Consider the following 9,047-nt stretch of genomic DNA (forward strand, 5'->3'; position numbering starts at 1 on the left):
TCTTTGTATATATGCATGTTATTAGAAAAGTGAAAGTCAAGTATATAGAATACTTTAATAATTAGACTAGAATAAAAACTTCTTGGATAATTGTAATGTTCCTTTTTGCATATGTAATTATATGCTTTCATTTATTAATTTAAAAGAAATATTTAACAAAATTATAGATAAAATCAGGTTTTTCAAATGTCAGTTAAATCTATTTCATTCAGTGAATCTGTTAATGGAATCTTTTTTCCCCAGTATGACTCCACCATGAATAATATTACAAACCTCTGTCACATTTATCCTGAAACTCAAAAGCTCCAATCATATAGCCTTTTCTGATAGTAAAGGTGCTCCATTTTCTTGATTACTCAACTACCCTTTTCTGCATTTTATCCAAATCTACAATATCAGTACTGTATCCATGTTCCATATAAGCCTGCACCATAGATTTATTCAATGGCCTTATTATACTGGACAATTTTTGATTGCTTTTCAACATGTGATTTTCCTCTTTTCAACCACCACTGCACCCAAAGTTGGTGTTTTTATTGTTATTCACCACAAACGTAGAATCCTTGTCCTTAACAGTCACTTCCCATTCAGTGTGTTTGAATATGAATAATTGTTCATTCATAACTTTTTCATTTCTCCTTTCACTTTACAGTCTGAAATCCCCCTCAAATGCTGTTTGTGGGGGTCCTTGATAATCCAGGAACAGTATTCTGGCCTGCAGCAAGGGTAGGGGGTGGAGTGATGAGAAAGTTATACATCACTTGCAGAAATCTTTTCACCAATGGTAGTGTTGCTGGATCCAAGTCACTCTTGCTTAATTCACCATATTAGATGTTTCTTTTGTTTGCAGATGAGAGAAGGAACACAAGAAACCACAACCAAAACCTGTCAAGGTTCCCCAGTGCTCAACCACAACCAGCTAGCATGTGGGCTCTTGTGCTGAACAAACACTTCACACAAACAAAAAATAGAAATTAATTTTCTAAAATTATTTTAAAAGGACAGTTCAAGGGCACTGATAATTGCAGGTGCAGGTAGTACAAAACACAAACTGGAAAACTGCAGTGATTAATATAATAAAACAAAGTCCAAATAGAATTCAATCAGAAAAGTCCATTTTCTGCATAGCCTTGGTTCTGTGCAGCAAGCTGTGTTTTTTCCAAGTCACAAGTCTATATCTATATCTATATCTATATCTAAATCTATAGATATATAGAAATATAGATATATAGATATATCTCTATCTCTATCTCTATATATCTATCTCTATATTTCTATATCTATATCTATATCTATATCTATATCTATCTATCTAGACAGACATGGCTCAGAAGTTCGTTTTGATTTCACCTTATCGATTTTACCTTATCAACAAGCCATACATTAGTATTCGGGTTTCTGCATTCCATTTTGTCCCACTCCCCGTAGCGAAGCACGGGCACCCTGCTAGTACATTATATGCAAATGAATGGTACAGAATCCTTAATGCTTTTTTATAGAGGAAAAACAGATTCTGGAGAAGGCAATTTATAGCCAAGAAGCAGTAGAAGGAGAAAGGATTGAGACTCCATCATCACTTCTCTGGATCAAAAACAAACAAAATTTTACTTCATAAAGGAGTCATATCCTGCCTTCATATATAATATTCAGCTACAGCATTAGAGGGTAACACTGAACAACCACTTGCAGTGCAATCCTAAGCATGAATGCTGAGAAGTAAGCCCTATTCAGTGCAATAGGATTTACTATTTAATAAGTGTGCTTGAAATAATCTTAAGCAGAGTTATGTCCATTGAATTCAGTGGGCTTATAAGAACTCTGCATAGGCTTGTGCTGCTCAACTCTGTACACAAAATTCTGAAAATTGACCATGGGGATTGTGTCATTTACAAGCAGGGATTGTGGATGTGACAGCCAATCATGCTTCTGATTTCATTTTAACAGACTGATTTCCCTGTGGGCAAGAACTGTGCTCAACCATTGCATTATAAACAGAAATTCAGAAAGACAAATCTGGTTGGTACAATTCCTTTGAGAATCTTCATCATCTGTTAGTTTCTTCAAAATTAGAAACTATTATCGAAAGTTTACTAGAATTTAGTATGCTGGTAAAACACATGACAATGGAACAGCCAGCTTTGCTTAAAGATTACGGCACATAAATTTTTTCAGTGTTACATTCTGCAGCTGCCACCAGCCAGTGTTTTTGTTAATCTAAAAGTACCTATTTCAGCTGGCATTTTTATAGCTCCCTGCAGATCAAGCTCTATACATTTTAGAGCTACCAATAATTTTGGAATAGCACAAGACTACTGACAGCATTATGAGTCGCAATAATCTTCCATGCTTCTGAAGTCCTGGGGCCATGGTTTTTTAAATTATACCTTGCTTAATTATTTTAAGGACTTAGCTACAAGGAACAGCAGAGGATATCTGGGTACTTTATAAGTATAAAGAAAAATCCACTCACAATAGGTTGTTGTTAATGTAGTAGTAGCAGTGTTGCTACTACTTATTATTATTATGGTAGATTTCACAGCTGTCAGATCTTTAGCTGGTTGTTGGCCTTTCATTACAATTATGGCCCAAGTGTTGATGGCCTTGATGGCATGCCCACCATTTAATTTAGATTTCAAAATTTTCCTGACCCTCTGGGCGTATTCTCTGCTGACCATAGTCTTCACTTACCCATGCTTGATGTTATCCATCATAAAATTCCCAGGTATTTATAAGATGCCTCTTGGTTGCACTTGATGAGTTGGCCATCAGGCATTTCTATGCCATCTTTCTCAGTGATCTTGCCCCTCTTTCTTGCCACAGTGGCGCACTTTTCCAGGCCAAATTCAATTGAAATGTCTGATTATTATTATAGTAGATTTCACAGCTGCCAGATCTTTAGCTAGTTGTTGGCCTTCATTACAATTCGAGCCTCAACCAGAGGCCTAGGAAGTTGTAATGTATCGGCATAGTATTTGTGCGGATCCCAGCAGGGCTGCCTTCTGAATCTGACAGATGTTAATTTTGTCAATTCAAAGATGTTTCAAATGCTGCTGTAGTGTTTTCAGGATGGTTGTTATTGTTGTTGTTGTGGTAGATTTCACAGTTGCCAGATCTCTAGCTGGTTGTTGGCCTTTCATTACAATTTGAGCCTAGGAAGTTGTATTGGCATAGTATTTGTGCGGATTCCAGTAGGGCTGCCTTCTGAATTTGTCAGATGTTAATTTTGTCAATTCGAAGATGTTTCAAGTGCTCCCCTAGTGTTTTCGGAATGGCACCCAGGGTGCCGATTACCCCTGGGATAATCTCAGCTGGTTTGTGCCAGAGACGCTGAAGCTCGATTTTCAAATCATTGTATCTAGTGACCTTCTTGTGTTCTTTTTCAATGATCCTGCTGTCACCAGGTACTGCTAGGCAGGATATGACTCCTTTATAAAGTAATGTTTTTGGGTTTTTTATCCAGAGAAGTAATGATGGAGGCTCAATCCTTTCTCCTTCCCCCTCCCCACAACTCAGTGGCCAAGATGATTCACTGAAATTTATGCAAGAATTATAACATAAGATCAGCTAAAACTGGTGGGAACATTGTCCAGAGAAAGTAATTAAAATGAGAAAGTCAAGATCCTATGGGACTTTTGAATCCAAGTGGACAAAGTGTTGAAACATAATACACCAGACATCACCATGATCGAGGATAAGAAAGTGACCATCATCGACATAGCAGTAACTGGTGAGCAGGGTAATTTAGAAAGAACATGAGAAGGTCACTAAATACCACAATTTGAAAATCGAGCTTCAACATCTATGGCACAAACCAGCTGTCTATGGCACAAACCCAGTGGTAATTGGCACTAGGCTTGGTCAATACCCTAGAAATTTGGTAAAATTTGGATTCTGATTTATTTGGGCATAAAGTTATCTGTATGCCTGTATAAGACAAATAACATATTCAGATATACCTGAATATTCGGGTATACCCGAAAAAATTGGGTCCTGGTTTTTTTTGTACTTTTGGTGTTATTTTGCATTTTAGCCTGCAGGGTGCACATTTCTAAAGCTAGCAACACCATAATTTCAAGGTATTATTCGGAGACTGTCCTGACGATACCACCTGAGTTTAGTGAAGTTTGGTTAAGAGGGGCAAAAGTTATGGACCCCAAAAGGGGGTGCCCTCATCCCACATTATTTCCAATGGAAGATAACAGGAGATGGGGCCACAGCTGGGGGCGGTTCCCAGGGAGGCATGTAAATCAGGGGGTGTATCACACAGGAGTTTCTGACTGCAGGTTGTAACTCCCAGTCCAAGTTGGGATGGGTTGAAGATGGTGTGGAGCGTAACAGGGCCCTCCTCCGAGGGGTGGGGCAAACATGACAGGTCAGCCTAGCAATTGGGCTATCCTGGGAAAAAATGAAGTGGACCTTTTCTACATTGTTCTCCACTGTACTCTGTGTAAAATTTTAAAAGACATTGTTTTGCTAAAGTCACAGAAAAGCCAGTACCATTCCCTCCAGATGCTGCTGGAAAGGCCTCCAACTGTTATCTTGGTTACTGGGAGCTACTCCTGGCCTGGCCCCCAGTAACTGGCCTGATCAGTTGTCATTCCTTACCATTCTCCTGGGGAAATGGCCAGACGTCATAGTGTCATCTTTTCCAACATTCTCTGCTGAGCTCTTGAGGGAGGTCCTGTATCAACCAGCTCAGTTGATCACTCTGTATGAAGCATAAGGGAATTCAGCTGTCAACATTTTAACAACTTGAGTCAGAGTCTTGAACATTTTTTCAAGCTAGTCATATTAGGAAATTAACTAATAGCTTATGTCAAAAGGAAGATATTTCCACCATCAGTTCCTGCCCTCAATCTGATTAGGGTGACAATCTCAGAGGTTGAGCCCCCACCCCCTGTTTTAGGTGAGGGATTCTCCTGGCCATGTTTGCATCTCATAAGAAACATAGTTTCATTCTATAAATAATTACAAGTTCTACACAGAGTAGACATGGATTGACATGTGAGATGTTCATTCCATTTCTCAAACAATGAGAAATGTGGTTTAAGTTAGGCATGCTAAGGGGGGAGGATTCTGAAAGCATTGTGGTAAGACCCAGAATGAGGCTGGGATAAGTTCCTCTGAGGTTTTGTTTTACAAAATAGACCACCAAGTACAGTCATGGACTGATCTCAGATCCTGAATCAGTAGCTCTCTCACACATAAAATACTTGCCATGGAAAGAGGTCAGTGAAAGCCTTTGTCTCTGCCTCCACAGTTTCTTGGCATGGCAAGTGGGTGGCCTGCTGTGGGGGAATCTAAACCTCTGCCTCTATACACCTGTTATGTTCACTACTGACTCATGGCCAGCTAGTACATGCATAGAATTACCCTTTGTCTCTTGTAGTGCATTAATGCTGGCTGGCTGGCATGGTACCTATCATGATGGGAAAGTCATATGCTCTAACTATAAAGCAAATGCTTTATTGTCAGACAAGAAAAGATCAGCTTGCTCAAAATATTAGAAATAATATTGCTTGGATTCATACAATGTATTGTATTTCTAAATTGAGTCACATTGGTATAGTAAGTTTAGATGACATATTCTGTAAGAAAAAATTAGACCTCCACTAGGCAAAAGAAAAATACATGAATCTTATACGCTAGAGCAGTCTGATTAAAAGTCTCAGACTGGACACAGAAAATAAATGGTTAGGATTACAAACTATGTTTTACATACAGAGTCAGAAATGGTCTGGATCTGGGGGTCTGATTCCTTATGTATTTGCAAATCAGTTGCCATGACTGGAAATTATAAACAAAAAACTGCTAATATCTATTGGGATGACGGTCAGTTGTATTTAGTCATAGTTCTTTCTTTACAGTTTATGGACTTAATAAAGCCGAACAAGCTCTCATTAGCATTCCCCCCAGCCCCCGTCTTCAAAGATATTTGATGGACAATGATTAGTAGGTTCAACTGTGCATGCCACGTAGTATTGAAACAATCCTGTCTTAGCACTTAACAGGGTCTCAGGCTCAACAATACTGGCCAATCTTTACTAAGACATTGAAGAGACAGATGCCTAAGGGAATACATGTCTCACACAAGTGGGCAGTTTATTTCTTTGTGCCTATACAGAGGCCCAGTCCAAAACCAAATGATGGTTCAGTAGCAGCCACCAGCCCCTCCATGTCAGCATCTTTTTGTTACTGTAATACAGCTGTCATGAAAAAAAGGATAAACTAAGGTGTGGGAAAAAGTAAGCTGGACAATCCCTATCTCTCCATCTCCCAGGCTATTACTGGCCCTTAAGCATTCTCTTACCTCCTAATAGTAATGATCCATCAGAAGATCTCATATCCCAAGCAGGGATGAAGTGAAAATGTGAGCTCTATTACTGCTCTTGCTGGATAGCTCCAGGGAAGCCATTGATCTGTTTCAATGAGTAGTGTCTTATTTACAAGGAGGCTCCTGCTCTAGTTCTTTTTTTAAATAATGGGCTAACATGGCTGTCTACAATTTGTATCTGTTTTTAAAAAAACACCAAATTTACTCATCTATGACAGAGATCCTATGAAGACAGATGACTTGCAATAGTCCAACAGAGTATTTTGTGGAATTGCGGGAGGCAGTTTCACCAACCAATAGGTAACAATACTGAAGTTGACTTCTATTAACTCTGTACCTAGTGGACCACTCAAAATAACTTGACATATGACACTTTTGGTTGACATCTGTACTTTGCCTTAGAAAGAGACCTTCTATTCTAATTAGAATTTGAATTACATTTAGTGTTTATACTTTCATAGTTCTTAGTCTCCAATTTATATTTTTTCTAGAAATAGGCAAATTTCATTGGGGGTGGGTGGGAAGAAGTAGAAGTAGAAGTAGGAGGAGGAGGAGGTGGAGGAGGAGTTAGATTTATATCCTCCCTTTCTCTCCAGTAAGGAAACTCAAAGGGGCTTACAAACTCCTTTCCCTCCCCCCTCACAACAAACACCCTGTGAGTAGGTGTTGCTGAGAGAGCTCCAAAGAGCTGTGACTAGCTCAAGGTCACCCAGCTGGCATGTGTTGGGGTGCACAAGCTAATCTAGTTCCCCAGATAAGCCTCCCCAGCTCAAGTGGCAGAGTGGGGAATCAAACCCGGTTCTCCAGATTAGAGTGTACCTGCTCTTAACCACTATGCCACACTGGCTCTCAGATTCCACAAACATCAATATGTCATTAAACTGTCTACCAAATGTTCTCTTTCCTTTCTGGAATCAACTTGTCACCCAAGAGCTCACAATATATTTTTCAACTTACCCAAAGGGAGCAGATTTGGAAGCAGAGGCACAATTGGCATTTTGAAGGCCCTCTGCTGTATGTTAGTCTCCTTCACAGGTGCTGAAGCAAGAGGACACCACTGTAGCTCTCAAGGTTTTTACACATGTGATGAAAAAGAACCTTACAGGAATTCAAAACATTCCCTTCCTATATGATTGTGGTAATAATAGATCACTCCCTTCTTCATATGTTAAAGTTATATTCATTTCTTGCCAAGTAGGTGGTATATTCTATCTGTCTTGTATTTATTCATTGCACTTTGTAAGAGCATTGCTAATATTTCTTCAAAGCATTTATAATAAATTTCTTTAGACCATCTGGTCTAGGTGCTTTGTCCTACTTGAATTTTTTAATAGCATGTTTCATTTCTTGTATTCTTATTTCAGCTCATTTTTGTTATTATCAGCCTGTGTTTTTTATTAAAAACCCTGTATTTTAATTATATTTTATTTTATTAAATGTATATGCTACTCTTCAGGGCAGCTCTCAACATATCAAAGTATAATTTACTGTACAAAGTATTGTATTAATTAATTAATTAATTGGATTTATTAACCGCTACACCCCCGTAGGGCTCTGGGCAGTGTACAACATTATTTCATAACACAGAAACTATAATAAGGGAGCAAATAAAATAAAATAAAATAAAACAGGTTCCAATAAATACAAAAACTAAACCCCATTGTTACCCAAGCCAACTGTTCCTTGTTTGGGGTTGAGGTATTCAAGAGTTTTTTCCCCTTGTTCTAATTCTATAGGTGGGTTGAATGATAATTTTTTTAAGGTGCCCTTAATCCAACTTGAAAAAGCTTTCCTTGTCCCCTTTTCGTGTTACATTCTTTCTTACTTTCCATTTCTGGGGTCCTGATTTGTGAAGATACATTTTTGATGGACAGTTTATAATTTCTTCTTTTATATCTAAAAATTAATTCCTGATCAGCTCTAAACATCACCATGTTGCTTCAAAAATCCTGAGCTCAAATTTGCAAAGTTTTAAAATGAATAAATCAGTGAAAATGTGGCCTAATGTCACTAAAAATAATTAAGGATTCGAAGGATACCTTCAACGTATCTGTCCAAAGCTGCTCTGTAAAGATGGATTTAGAATGTAATAGAACACCAACTCTTCCACTACAACAATGGCCACTGGATTAAACATTCTGGCAGCCTAGCAGGAGAGTTCAAAGTCATGTGATCTTCTAAATGGTACATGCTGCCCCTAGTGGAGGACTTTGAGAACACAGTGTAATAAAAATGACCATTTACTTACTTGTGTTCTCCTGTGCATTACGTGTTCATTCTCTTCAGGTTGGATTCTCCATAATGCACATATTTCCTTTCTTCAAAACTCACTGAACTCTTAGATCAGAGAATCCTTGTGGTTTCTGAAAGCTATCAAAATGAGACATTTTCTCTCTTTTTGCAGGGAAAGTGAAGGAAATTCATATGTGTTAGGTTTTCTTCAGGTTTTCTCACTCCACTCTGACTTCCCCCACCCACACAACAGCAGTTTCTCCTACTGTTCAGGCCACCATTTCAGAACAATCAGAAGGGCTTTCTTTTTTGCAGTTCTGTCCTGAAGGTTTTTCACTTCAATGATAAACCAAGTGAAATTGATATAAAATTGACCAGGTTTAGCTAAGTGACACTAGAGTAGACCAAAGACAGTAACCAAAAAGGAAAAAAAGAGATAGGCCAAATGGAGGTTGCATGAAACAAGGAAGCAGCAGGTGGA

The sequence above is a fragment of the Sphaerodactylus townsendi genome, linkage group LG09, assembly GCF_021028975.2.
Source record: "Sphaerodactylus townsendi isolate TG3544 linkage group LG09, MPM_Stown_v2.3, whole genome shotgun sequence".
In the NCBI taxonomy this organism is placed as follows: Eukaryota; Metazoa; Chordata; class Lepidosauria; order Squamata; family Sphaerodactylidae; genus Sphaerodactylus; species Sphaerodactylus townsendi.